Source organism: Crotalus tigris, unplaced genomic scaffold, assembly GCF_016545835.1.
Source record: "Crotalus tigris isolate CLP2741 ecotype Arizona unplaced genomic scaffold, ASM1654583v1 scf7180000024124.1850442, whole genome shotgun sequence".
NCBI classification, from domain to species: domain Eukaryota; kingdom Metazoa; phylum Chordata; class Lepidosauria; order Squamata; family Viperidae; genus Crotalus; species Crotalus tigris.
In genome coordinates this window covers 1528657-1543864 of record NW_024100400.1, presented here as the reverse complement: position 1 = coordinate 1543864, position 15208 = coordinate 1528657, and positions in this window count along the sequence as shown.

The window sequence follows — 15208 nt, the reverse complement described above, 5'->3', positions numbered from 1 at the left end:
AAAAATTGAAGGTAATTAACAAAAAAATGGAAGAATCAATTATTCACTTGGAAATGGACCGAGCTGTGTTTTATTTAAGATTCCAGAATGTAATGAAAGAAAAGGAAGAAGATCTGGGTACTGTTATAGCAGAGCTGATAGCGGGAGCCCTACAAAGGGATAGGCAAGAAATATTACTGGAGATCGATGAGGTGTATCGAATTCACACGAGCTACGCTAGGTGTAATAGACTACCACGAGAAGTCCATATAAGATTTGTGAGAAAGAAAGTCAGAGATATAATTTATAAGATCACGAGAGATGACCCAATGATTTATAAGGATAAAGAAATACAAACACTAGAACAAGTCCCGAAGAAAGTAAGAGAGCAGAGAAGAGATTATAGGTTTCTCACAGCACAGCTAATTAAAAGAAATATACTATTTGGATGGTTAATCCCAGAAGAGATGTTGGTATCGTGGCAGGAGAGAAAGATCAAGATAGATAATTTAGATAAGGCACGAGAACTCTATGGAAGAAGAGAGTAGTAGTAAAGAGGAATTAGAATCTAGAAGTTAGGAAGACCGACAACAGGAGTCAAAAGAAATAGAATGAGAAATAGAAAGTAAGGAAGAAAAAGGACAAAGGAGAGAAAAAGGAGTGGGTTTGAGAACACGACAAATATACAAGTAGAACAATGGAAGAAAAAATTAGGTTAGTATCGATCAATGTTAACGGATTAAATGCTCCTGCCAAAAGAAAACAAATATTAACAAAATTAGTAAAACAAGGTATAGATATAGCATGCCTACAAGAGGTACATATAAAAGAGCAACATAGGAAATGTTTGAAATTCCCGAAATTAGGAACACTATACACAGCATTAGCGGAACAAAAAGAGAGAGGAATAGCACTATATATTAGGAAGGGAATAAAGGCTAAATTAAAATATCAAGATATAGATGGAAGAGTGTTAATGATAGAACTACAAATTGAGCAGAAGTTATGGTTGTTGGTGACAATTTATGCCCCAAATGAGAATCAAAAAGAATTTTACAGCAAATTACATGAAAAACTTATAGAAATAGGACAGGGAAATATTTGTATAGTAGGAGACTATAATGCGGTGATGAATGAAAAAAAGGATTATGTTAGCAGTATGAAAAATAAAAAGAAATGAAAAACACTACCAGGGACATTTTTTGAGATGGTACATGAACTTAACTTATTTGATCAGTGGAGAAAATTGAATCCAAAAAAAAAGAAAAAGGAATATACCTTTTTCTCGAACCCACACAAATCTTGGTCCCAGTTAGATATGGCATGGATGAATGGAGAGGTAGGAAAAGATATAGAAGCAATAGAATAATGCCAAATACGTGGGTTGACCATAATCCTTTGAAAATAATTTGGAAAGGACAGAAAAAAGTTAGGAGAAGGTAGACACTGAACTCTCAAATTTTAAAGGAAAAAGAATTTATTTCGAGGATTAGAAAAGAAATGGAAGTATTTTTTAAAGAAAATACAAAGCAACAAACATCATTACAAATTATATGGGATACAAGCATATCTGAGAGGTATAGCGATAGCTTATATCGGGTGTCAAACTCAATTTCATTGAGGGCCGCATCAGCATTGTGGTTGCCCTCAGGGGGGCGTGTGTGTGACAAAGGGTGGTTGCGGCTACTGGTTGGGCATGGATGAAGTGAATGTGGCCTACTGGGTGGGCATGGCCAGCTCTACATCATTCACATCAAGGGTGCCTATGGGGGCCTGGGCAGGAGTGGGACAGTTCTGAAGGTCTCTGGCAGAAGGGGGTGGGACTGGGGCAAATGCCAAGGCATGGTCCACTGGAGGAGCCTCACTGCCTGCTGAAACCCCTCCGCCGGAGCCCATCAAGCTGGATATGTGAAGTAGGTGAGAGCCATTTGCTGGCCACTTCCAGGCGATGGTGCATTTCTTCATTCCTCACAAAGAGTGACATCTCCCCAGCATGCACCCAGGGGGGGCGACAGAGCAGGGGCTGGTTCCCTGCTGTTTCCAGATGGCCTTGTGGAGCTAAGACTGAATTCGTTTCAGCATAGATGGCCACCACAAAATTGTACATTGGCTCCCAGTTGGCCTGGGCCAGGGCCAAGGCAGTGGGGGCCGGTCCCTCACTGTTTCCAGGATGGCTTTGCAGGCCACATGAAACCACTTTGTGGGCCACATCTGGCCCCTGGGCCTTGTGTTTGACATGTCTGGCTTATATAGCAAAAAAAAAAAATAAGGAGAAAAGGCAAAATATACTTCAGGAGGAGATTAAAAAATTAGAATCTAAATTACAAAGGGAGCCCCAGAATGAAAAAAATTAAAGGGGAAATGGTTTTTGCTAAACATAAACTAAATATGGTGGAGCAAGAGAAAATGGCAAGGGAACTGAAAGCGGCAAAACAAAAAAAATTTGAACATGCAAACAAGCCTGGGAGGTGGCTTGCCTATAAATTAAAAAAAGATAGGGAAAAAAGATTGATTCAGGAATTACAAGATGAGAATGGAGAGTTACAGTATAAAATGGATAAAAAGAAAAAAATAATCCAGAACTACTTTGAAGTATTATATAAAAAAGAAGAAATAGATGAGGAGAATATAAAACAATATTTAAGGGTTAATGGTTTGCTGGAATTAAAAGAAGAGCAGAGGGAAATATTAAATAAGGAAATAACAGCCACGGAATTAAGAAGAGCAGTGCAAAAACAAAAAAGTAACAAAACTCCGGGGCCAGATGGACTTCCAGGTGAGGTATATAAGAGCTTCTTTGAGGATTTTGAAATGATATTACTAGCAGTATATAATGATGTATTGGAGAAAGCTAAATTACCAGACTCCTGGACAGAAGCTTATATATCTCTTATTCCAAAAGAAGGTTCAGACCCAAACAGATAAAATCCCCTTGCTGAATACAGATTACAAAATCTACTATACTACTATAATTGCGGAAAGATTGAAATTAATATTAAATGAAATAATACATTCGGACCAAAATGGTTTCCTACTTACAAGGCAAATTAGGAACAATATGAGAATGGTGTTAAATGTCTTAGAGTACTATGAAGCACATCCTGAAAAACAGGTGGCATTAATATTTTTGGACACCCAGAAAGCATTCAATAATCTTAATTGGCAGTTTTTGTTCCAACAGATCAAAGATATGAGATTTGGAGGGAAGTTTGAGAAAATAATAAAGGCGATATATGTGACACAAAAGGTTAAAGTGATAATCAATGGGGATAATACAGAGAAATTTGAAATAAAGGACTAAGACAGAGATGTCCAATGTCACCTCTTCTTTTTATCTTGACGTTAGAAATGCTGCTAACCCAAATTAGACTTAATGGAGAGATAAAAGGACTAAAGGTAAAGAAAGAAGAATACAAGACGCAGGCATTTGTGGATAATCTAGTGTTCTTTATAGAGGAGCCGCTAGAGACAGGAAACACCTTAATGAATGAAATAGAAAAATATGGGACAGTGGCAGGATTGAAAATTAATAGAGAAAAGACTAAAATGTTAGTAAAAAAATTAACTGAAAAACAAAAGAAAGAATTAGAAAAAGATTTGGGATTGCAAATTGAAAAAAAGATTAAATATTTAGGAATTTGGCTTACTGTAAGGTATTCCTCAATAAAAGATGATAATTATAAAAAATTGATACAACAAATGAAAAAAGATTTAGAGATTTGGGGAAAGTTACAGTTATCATTATTAGGAAGGATTTCAGTGATTAAAATGAACATATTGCCAAAATTATTATATTTATTCCAGACAGTCCCTATAAAATTAGAGAAGAGATTTTTTGAAGAACTAAATAAAATAATTAAAAAATTTATCTGGCTGGGTAAGAAAGCATGGATAAATATTAAAACGCTACAAGATAGTAGAAGCAGAGGTGGCTTTGGACTTCCAAAATGGGAAATTTATTATCAAGCAGCGGGGCTATTATGGATTAGGGACTGGATAAATTTAGACAATAAAAGGGTGCTAACGATTGAAAGACATGATCTACAGGCCGGTTGGCATGCCTTCCTATGGGATAAACGTAACAAGACATATGCATACTTTTACCGACATCAAATAAGAGAAGCGTTGATATGGGAAAAGGTCAAAAGGAAACGTTATATGAAATTACCAAATTGGGTCTTGCCAATGGAGGCAACGATTTACCCGAATACATTGAATAAAAAAAAAGAATTATTAGATAGTCAGGGGAATCTTAAATCAAAGGAAGAACTAAAAGAACAGGGAATAATTATAGTCTGGTGGCCATATTTACAGACACAGTCAAGATATAGAAAAGATATGGAAGAATATGGAATTCAAAGGGTACCACAACAATTGGATAGAATATTGATAGGTAAGGAAGAATTTTTTTTAACAAAAGCGTATAAATATTTATTAGAGGTAGAAATGGAAGAAGAAATAGTGAAAGGTTCAATGATAGCATGGGCACAGAATTTAGGCCAAAATATAAATTTAGAAGAATGGGAAAAAGTATGGAACAAAAACTGCAAATTAACATTATCAACGGCATATAAAGAAAATCAGTACAAAATGATTTATAGGTGGCACCTAACACCGGCGAGATTGGCCAAGATGTATACAAATATAAAACCAGACTGTTGGAAGTGTAAATATAAGGATGGAACATTTTATCACATGTGATGGCAATGTCCTAAAGCAAGGAAATACTGGGAACAGATAAGAAGATGGCTACAGGAGATAACAGGAGAACAAATTGAATTTAAAGCTGAATTATTTTTATTAGGAATAATTAATCAAAAGATAAAGAAGCAACTCCAATATATTATTGTACACATAGTAACAGCAGCACATATTTTCTATGCACAATGCTGGAAACTTGAAAATATATCAGCTAATGATATGATTATCCATAAGATATTAGAATGTGCCGAGATGTATAAGCTTACGCTAGAAATGAAAGGCAAGGAAGAAACAGAATTTTATGAGGTATGGGATAAGTGGTATAATTGGTTAGAACAGAGAAATAAAAATGTATAGCAACAAATGTAAATAACTGTAAGAGATACATGACACAGTACTGTTAAAAAAATAAAAATATTTATCGTTTTGTAAATTGGAAAAATGAAAAATAAAAATTATATATATATCTATATAAAAGAAACATCCTAACAAACCTAGAGGCAACCCTTAACCTATGATTTTGTTTGCATTACAGGATCTGTCCTTTTTGTAAGGAGGGCCAGATGTCAATGCTGCTAACATTGGATGTTCTTGCTTTGACAACAGATGGAAATGTAGCCATTTTCTCTATTGCTTTTAGAATTAGTTGCTGCTGGGAGGGGGAATAGGGATGAGAGTCCAGCTAGTCATAACAATAATAACTCAGCAGTGGGAATCCAAGGACATTGGGCCCAGAGCTGATAGTGTTTTGACGGATTGGAGAGCTGAGGAGAAAGCCCGCACTTCAAGCTAATTGGGGAATGTGATTTATGACTGTTTATTGGAGGAGGGAATTGCACTTTGTTACTTTGTATCCAGGGGAGGGGAATTTAGTTTCTGGTTTCAACTATGTAGTGCTGATACTTTGTTTCTCGAATAAAAGATTCTTTAAGGTAAACAATGCCTCAAAGTTCTTTTGAAGAGATTCATCTGTTGGAACCATGACAATAATAACAAGTCCCGACAATGGCTAAGAGCAGGAAAATTGAAGTAGAGATAGAGAGGCTAATTCTGACTGCACAAGACCAAGCCTAAGAACAAATGCATACAAAGCTAGAATTGAGAGGACAAGAACAGATGGCAAGTGCCTCCTCTGGAAAAAGCTGAAGATACAGCTCGTTAGCTGCTGCAAGAAGATCATACAGACTACAAGGAACAGCATGACAAAAAGGCAATAATAATGCATTGGAATATCTACAAGAAATATCATTTGCCTGCAAGCAGAACTAGTGGGACCATAAAATAGATAAAGTAACAGAAAATCCAAACGGGGAGTCAACTGACACATAACACTGCAGACTTAATAACTATCAATAAGAAAGACAAAAAAGTCTGGATAGTGGATGTGGCAGAATCTGGAGATAGCAGAATAGAAGAGAAAGAACTGGAACATCACAAAATACAAAGAAAAGTAGTACAACTAGCAAAAGAAAGCAAAGATAGTACCAATAGTAATAGATGCCTTGAATGCAATCCCAAAACTTCTGGAGTACCATTTGAATGCCATTGGTATTGACCAATCACCATCAGTCAATTGCAAAAGGCAAGCTTTACTTGGGAGAGCTTACATCCTGCAACAATACCATTAACACCATGAAACAACACCTACCTATCTCAGGTCTCTGAAAGGATTCATTAGGTGGATAAAAATGCCAAATTCAGTCTAAACATCTGGCTGACTATGCAAGCAACCATAATAATGAGATTTTTCATCCTGCCTTATATATATATAAAACTTAAAGCAGTAACATACAGTACCTGCCTATTTTCCTTGCAACAGCAACCCTGTGAGTTGCTTTTGGGCCAGTCACTTTCTTTCAGCTAAACTCATCTCACAGGGTTGTTGTTGTTGGGGGGGGGGGAATAGGAAGAGGAAGAAGTATTACGTATGCTCACTGCCTTGACTTATTTACAAAAAAAGCCAAGATGAGAAGACATCTATCCGCCTTTCATACCAAAGGCAAGCATAGAATTTAATCTCTGAGTTTTTACACCAGCATCTTCAGTATTACACCAATTGGCTCTCTCTTTTTATTATTTAATAAGAAATTGTTTGAATGTTTGGGTAAATATAGAAAAAATAATGGCAGATTTTTCTCCTCTTATCTCACTATCAAATGTTTTGTTTTATATAGAGGAAAGCATAAGAAATTCCTCACTGGAGGGATAATAATGCATTTTAAAGTACAAATCAGAATCGAGCTGGAAGGGACTTTGGAAGTTTTCTAGTCCAGCCCCCTGCTCAAGCAGGAGACCCTATACCATTTCAGATAGGTAGCTGTTCAGTCTCTTCTTAAATACCTCCAGTGATGAAGCACCCACAAGTAAATTTGATGAGTTCCCCTTCTATTCCCTCATCTAAGTCATTGATGAAGATATTGAAGAGTACTGGGCCTAAAACAGAACCTTGTGTTACCCCACTGCTTACTTCTCTCCATGTGGATGTAGTGCCATTGAGGACTACTCGTTGAGTACAATTTGTCAGTGAGTTACAAATCCCTCTGGTGGTGATGCTGTCTATCCCACATTTTTCTAGCTTACCAAGAAGTAGGTTGTGGTTTACTTTGTCAAATACCTTGCTGAAGTCTAAATATACTATGTCCACAGCATTTCATTGGTCTACTAATTTAGTCACTTTGTCAAAGAATGAAATAAGATTAGTTTGGCATGATCTGTTTTTAACAAACCTGTGCTGGCTACTAGTTATAACTTTATTTGTTTCTAGATGTTCACAGATCTGTTTTTTGATTATTTTTTCCAGTATCTTCCCAAGTATTGATGTCAAACTGATTGGTTTGTAGTTTCCTGGGTCTGTTTTCCCCCCACTTTTTGAAGATGGGAACCACATCAGCTCTCTTCCAATCCTCTGGTAGTTCCCCAGTGCTCCAAGATTTTTTAAAGATATGATACAATGGTTCTGAGATAATATCTGCCAGCTCCTTCAGAACTCAGGTCCCGTTGATTTATATTCATCGAGATCAAACAGGTATTTGTTTACTATTTTCTTGCTTATTTTAATTTTTATTTCTAGTCTGTTTTTTATAGTTATGTTTTTTATAGGTTGGGCTATAGTTTCTTTTTGTGTGACGACTGATGCAAAGAAGAGCTGCTTAAGCTCTGCTTTCTCTGTACTGCCTGTTACTTCTCTTTAGTGGACCGACTGTTTCCTTGACTTTTTTTTGGTTATTTATATGTTGAAAGAAACTTTTTAAATTATCTTTGACTTTTGTTGCAAGTCTTTGTTCATTCTGAGCCTTTGCTTTCCTGCCTTCATCTTTGCAGAATCGGATATCTGCTGATATTAGTTATGTGTCCCTCTTTCCATTTTTGTATTTATCCTTTTTGTCTTTCAGTTTATCAGAGAGATACTTATGCAACCATGCTGGTTTCTTCTTGGATGTCTTGTTTTTCCTTTTTAGTGGTATTGTGTTGGACTGGGCTTTTATGGTCATATTTTTCAGTGTTTCCCACACTTTTTGAGTTGTTTTCCCCTTTAAGAATTTTATCCATGAAATTTTGCTTAGAATCTCTCTGGGTTTGTTAAAATCAGTTATTTTGAAGTTTAGGACACTGGTTGGATTAAATTCTATTGTTTGTGTTTGCATTATATTGAATTCCAGTATGATGTGGTCAGTCTTGCCCAAGGTTCTGGCATTTTCAACTCCCTCTATCACTTCTTCTCTATTAGTAAGAATTAGGTCTAGTATAGCTTTTCCTCTATTTCCTTCCTCCACCTTTTTGGATGACAAAGTTGTCAGCTAAGTTGGTTAGGGATCTGTTTGATCTCCCAACTTGATGCAGAGTTTGTCTCCCAGTTGATATCAGGGTAGTTAAAGACTCCAATTACTACTGTGGTATATGTTTTACTTTTTATCCCTTGTTCTTTTCTTAAAGATTATATATTTTCATTAAAAAGAAAGAAAGAAAGAAAGAAAGAAAGAAAGATTCTTGTCACATATTGAGCTTTTTCCTCAGCCTTTTTTGTCTTGTTTCATGACTGACATGATCACTATTCACCCACTTCCAACACTGCTTCTTGTCATATGCATTTCCTAAAATATCAACTGCCTCTGTTGCCCAACTCCTGTCAAACTTTATGCTAGGAATTATTTTAAAAGCTGCATTACCCATTTCAATTTGTGATTGTTAAAGTGTGCTAACCTGTAACCCATGACATATGAAAAAGTCTTCTCATTAGTAATTTCTGCAAGTGTGAGGATCTGTCAGTTAAAATTTAACAAAAATAATGCTACCCTGAGCATAATTCAAGGGTAATAGTATTTTATTTTTACTAAAATTAGCTTCTTCTTTGGTAAAACGTTGGTTTATTCATGTCAGAAGCATTACAATTAAAATAAGAGATAATAAATGACATAACATTTAAAATATAAAATACAAGATTAAAATATGTACAGGTTTAGCGGATCTTGCCCAGAAATTAGCAATATTAATGGTGTTCTGTCATTCTGCCATGAAATCTTCAAATGTGTACTGATGAGGACACAAGAACAGGTATACATATGTATGTATTGTCTGCATGTCACCACAACCGCAAAGGGCAGAAATCACTGGATAGTCCCATTTATTCAGAGTATCTCTGGATTTTTTTATACCCATGCACAGTTTATTCAACAATTTCCAAACTTCTCAGATTTTGCCAGACCCAGATGCCAACTCCTCATTGGTTCCATTCAATATTGGTTCTTTGTTACTTTCCATAGGTCCTCTCTGCTTTTAAATTCTTTGGAGTCTTCCATCAACCAAAGCAAGTTTTTTCTGGATTTTAATCTCTAATGAACTGATTGTAGGCTATAGAGAGGGTGTTGATTTAAGTCTCCATTTGTATGCTGCTTCTTCTCTGTGAACAGCAGGTGGGGTAATGTTGACTAGTTGGTAAATCTTATCTAGAGGGGTAGGTTTAAGGTATCCGGTAATAATTCTGTTAGCTTCATTCAGAGCAACATCTACTTTCCTAGCAAGTGCTGATTTATACCAGACTGGACGGGCATATTCTGCTGAGTAGCAAAGAGCTAAAGCTGTTGTCTTAAGGACTCTTGGTTTGGCACTCCAGGTAGAGCTGATTAGTTTCCTGAGGCTATTATTTTGTCCACTAACCTTCAGTTTAGTGTTGATACAGTGCTGCTTATATGTTAGGGCCCTATCTAGAGTGACCTCTAAATATTTAGGGCTGTAGGTCCCTTTCTATATACTACACAGTTTCCTAGCAGCCTGCATATTGTAAAGATGGAAGGCATCTTTTTTCAACGGAATTTGTGGAACTAAAAATAGTTCAGTCAGACCTTGCAACTTCTTGCGGAAAAAAAAAGATCTCACAAGGAGTTGGAAGGTCTGACTGAACTTTTTTTAGTCCCACAAAATCCATTTCCCTGCAGCAGAAGAGAAACACGCCAGAGCTGGAAAGCAGGTTGGCAACTCCTGTTTTTTACTCAGCATGTCCTTGGTCTCTTTAAGCCTCTGGATGGCCTCCTAGGGACAAGGCCCCTTCCTGCCGCCTTTCTCCCCTGGGCCGATCCCAAACAACTTTCCCAGCAGCCCAGACATGGTTGGACTTTGCGCAAGGAGAGCGACCAACCAAGAACCCCAGCCCGGAGGAAGTAAGGAAAACGGGGAGGGGAAGGAGGGTCCCTAGAAGATGCTGTGGTTGCTCCTGAGGTGCTGAGGTAGACGTGGCGGTGAAAGGTGATCCCTGGGTCCCCTCCCGCCCTTGAACCGTCAATCAGGTTAGTTGGCCACACAGGCCAAAAGCCCAACACTGACTGTTCTCATATACCAGCCCTCGGCAGCACATCAGCCCCAAGCATCCCCCGACTGAGTCATGGCCCATCATAGAACTGCCCCCAATCCTATACATCACTCATACAGCTATGGCAACAGCCGTAACCCTGCCCACCTCCGTCTTCCCTCTTGGCTCAGTGGATGTAAATAACCAGCAAAGTCTGCTGGGAGTTGTAGTGTTGTTTGAGAAGGGATGCTGTTGCATAAATATGCTTAGACACACAGTATTATTCTTGTTTCATGAGTTGTTGTAATAATTTCATCCCCGCCCATCCCATCTACCTTAGCATGGCAGTCCGACTCGGGAGGGGAGCAAAAGGTTGCCAATCAAGGAATGACCTGGCTGGGGGGGGGGAGTGAGTTCTGGCACCTTTTTTCTTACAAAAAAAGCACTGAAAAAGAGTGAGATACTTCTGCAATTTGTCTTTGTTTCTGCTGTAAGGCCTTGGATATTGTTTGTTTTAGAGCTTGGTGGGATTGATATCCAGGACAATTTTTGTTAACCAGCTACCCCTTTAGCCTTCCACAAATCTGTGGTAATGGCTCTGTTTAGGTATTAACTGAGTAACAACACTGCCCATAGTTTCTGAACTTTAGTTTCCAAAATAGTTTCCAAAATACCAGTAGTTACAGAAATGTAGAATATTTATTCTGAATTTAGAAATTTAGAATAGTCTTTAAAAATTTGGCCAGATGACTTTTTTTAAAGTTATACCTATGTCTAAAGGGTATCTGTGGGTTGAACTGCAGTGGTAACCTGACACATAATTGGCCGGTGCTGGGAATTTGGAATAGGTGGGCAAATTACTTTAACACATTGCTGGATTATATGATCGTTCACAAAATTCGGGGTATACACCACCTTCCATTCTTGAATGAAACTGGTAATTTGATGTCATGTAAAAGAGCTAGGTTATTCAAATCTGCCCACTGTAACACAGCCTCCCCATTTGTATTGTTGTCAGGATATCCACAGGTGTTCCTGTGACTATTAAAGTCTCCAATAGAAAATGTATATTATCCTTATTAAATATATTAAATTCATTACCCTTGATCTTAATCGATGGCAGTTTATACACTGAATTGACCATACAGTTGCTTAGCTCCACAGTTATTCTGTGTTATTTGTTTCTGATATTGTTGTGGATCAAACCTGGATACCAGGTTTCACAAAGACTGGACTGTCATATTGTTGCGGAGGCCTCTCTGCTACAAGCTGCATGCTCTGAATTTTAGGTCTTTTCTGAGGATTGTCTCTGTGAGTCTCCTGTATACACAGGACTTCACACTTATATTTTTGGCACAAGTCCTTCAACAATTGTTCCTTACATGCAGACAGACCCTCAATATTTCCTGAAATTAGTCATCTGTGGATGTAAAAAGTGATATCCATTGAAGCAGTGGTGGGATTCAAATATGTGAACAATCGGTTCTCTGTGTGGATGCCACTTCCGGAAGTCCATTCTGGGCCTGGGCAACAAAAAATTTGCTACCAGTTCTGCCGAAATGGTGTGAACTAGCTGAATCCCACCACTGCATTGAAGAGTTTATAAAATCAAGTTGCATATTATGGAATAAAAAAGAATGAACATTTAGAAAACAGCCAGGATTGTTAAAATGATTTGAGTTTTATGAATCATGAACATTTTTCCTCAGATGAAGCCCTAGCCATGGTCTGTGATTGCAAAATTCAGGAAATTTGTTAATCTGGCAATGGAGATTTTGGTCAATATAGTCAGCCGCTTCCAATATTTTAAAAGTGCTCAAAATTTCTGTTCCATTCTACTTAAAAACAAAACTGTGACTTCATCCATCTTTCAAAACTCCTGCCTTTATCCAAGTTATTCCATAAATTGCAATTATATTCCTGTTCCAATTAGAGAAATACCTTTGTAGTTACAAATCCCATATTGAAATACACAAATGTCAGTTATCTCTAGAACTTGATTCCTTTCTAGCTATGTCAGAGGAAAGTACAGTATATGTTTGCAGTCCAAAAATGCAATATGTATTGTCAGAATTTTAAAAAAATGAAAATATCTTAAAATAACCCTGGTGCCAAGGAAGAAGTCTGTAATAAGGGAATCAGGAAGGAGAAGAAGGAAAGAGGAATCAAGCTTGGTATTTGATGGGATTGTGTGTCCATTCTAGGCAAATCTCAACTCTTATTGAAGAATGAAACATTCCTGAAGCATTTAAGATGGCCTATCTGATTCCAAACCCTTGTGAATTTATTTTGATATGTAGTTTAGGACCTCTGTGAGGCTGCCAAGAATAATGCTAGGACAATCATAGAAAATGGGAAAATTTATAAAGTATTTTGAACCTGTTTGTATGAAGCATCTTACTGGTTAGGGAAGAAAGAGTTGCTATAATATTCAGTGTTTGATAGCTCCATCCTCAAACTAACAGCCTAATTACAGGCTTTTGAGTAGTAAGCTTATGACTGGGGATAGAATGAATGGATGAAGAAACATGCACACGCGAATGCGCACAGAGACACACAGATGTATATTCAGTTCTGCTTACGGTCACCACTTAGAATGTAATGTATCGTAAATGCCGGCGTATAAGGCGACTTCCGCGAGCGCTGAAATTGGCGCCAAAGATGGGGGTCGTCTTATACGCCGAATCGTCTTATATACCGGAAATACTGGTAGTTTCCGGCGTATAAGACGACGTTCTAGGAATGTGGCCCGGCTATAAAGACGGGGGTCGTCTTATACGCCGGGTCGCCTTGTACGCCGGCATTTACGGTAAGTGGTTTTATGCAATTGTGTCCAGTTTTATATACATCTTTGATCTTCTAATCTAAACTTCTAGTCCTCCCTTTCCCCTTCCATTCTTCACTTTTTCCCAACACATTTACTGCATTTCAATTGTTTTTCAATTCTACCATTTGTTTGTTTGTTAAATTTATTTGATATCTATCTCACTGTGTAGTTACTCTAGGTCACAGGTCAGCAACCTGCGGCTCCGGAGCCACATGCGGCTCTTTGAGCCTTCCCCTATGGCTCCCAGCCTCCTCTGCCATTTGCAGAGAGAGACAGAGACAGAGAGAGGCACTTGCTCTCTCTCTCTCTCTCTCTCTCTCTCTCTCCCCCTCTCTCTCTTTCCCCCCCCTCTCTGTGTGTAAAAAAGAGTGGACTCATGGTATTCTCCCAGGAGCTGAAAAGCTTATTTGGGCGGAGCTCCTCCCTTTGCTGCATTTCTGCAGGAAGCAGGAGAAAGCTAGCTAGCCCAGCTATGCTGACTCAGGAATTCTGGGAGTTGAAGTCCATGAGTCATAAAAGAGCTGAGGTTGCCTATCCCTGAGCTTGTTGGAGAACAGCTTGAAGCCAGCTTGCCAGGTGAGCAGAAGATCGGAGAAAGAGAGAGCGAGGTGGGGAGAGAAAGAGAGGGAGAGAGAGAGAGAAAGGGGGAGAGGAGAGAAAGAGGGAGAGGAAAGAGAGAGAGGGAAAGGAAAGAAAGAGATAAAGAAAGAAAGAAAAAGAGAAAGAGGGGGAGAGAGAGGGAGGGAGGGAAAGACCCTTTTGACATCTAAAATGAAGATAACATTGCATATATCCTTTTTTACCTTTATTATAGGTGTGTGTATATATGTATATGTGTGTGTATATGTATATGTGTGTGTGTGTATGTCTATGTATGTATGTGTATGTGTGTGTGTGTATTGTATAAATGTGTGTGTGTGTGTGTGTGTATATATATATATATATATATATATATATATATATATATATTGCCCAACTGACGGCGCTTGGGGCTCCACCGTGGATGATGGAGCGCAGAAACAGGATGGGACTAGGAATGACGTGAAAGACCGACCCAGAGTGGTGATGATCCAGCCATACCCGGAAAGGAAGATGGCCACACTGGCCTGCCCCGCAGTGATGGCCCACCAGCGGAAACAACGGAGCGTCACTTGGAACGCCCGGGAAGATACGGAGGCTGAGAACACTAAGAATGGGGGAAAAAAGAAAACAGAGGCTGAACCGGACGGAAGTTATAGAAAGGATCATCAGGTCGATGGAGGGGAAGGAACGAAGGAACTGGGTACACACACCCAAAAAAGGAGGGGGGACAGGGGGCTTAGCGAGGAGGAAGAAGGCGTTCGCGATGCCCGATTTGGAGTGGAGATCGAGAGCACCAGAAACAGGAGGGAGGAGGCAGATGCCGGGCGATATAGCAACTACAGAAATGGGGACTGCTCAGACAAAGGAGGGGGAGTGGGAAGCATGGGACAGGGGGAAAGGCTGAGGATGCAGCTCCACAGGACAAGGGATGACAACTGGAAAGTGAGTAAGGAGCAGGGGAAAGAAAAAGGGGACAGAGAATGCATCACAACAGGACAGCTGGGGCGAGGGCAGAGGGAGCGTGAGAGGAGGAAACAGCTCAGAGATACAGAGGATTTGGCCAACCAAAAAAGGGGGGGAGAGAACTTCCCCAACCCAGGATCGTGTGAGGCAGAAGTAAGCAGTAGCATATACATAGGTAGGGGAAGCAAGAAAAGAGGAGTCATTGATGCAAAAGCCATAATTAGAACGCAGTCAAACCAATTAGGATCTGTGACGAGATCCAGAAGCCAGGTGCAAACGGCAGTTTACCTATAAAGGAGCTCTCCCATAGACCAGCATTAACCCTGACGATGTCAGAAGTCTCTGACGAAAGCTTGGTGATTGGTGATGGTATT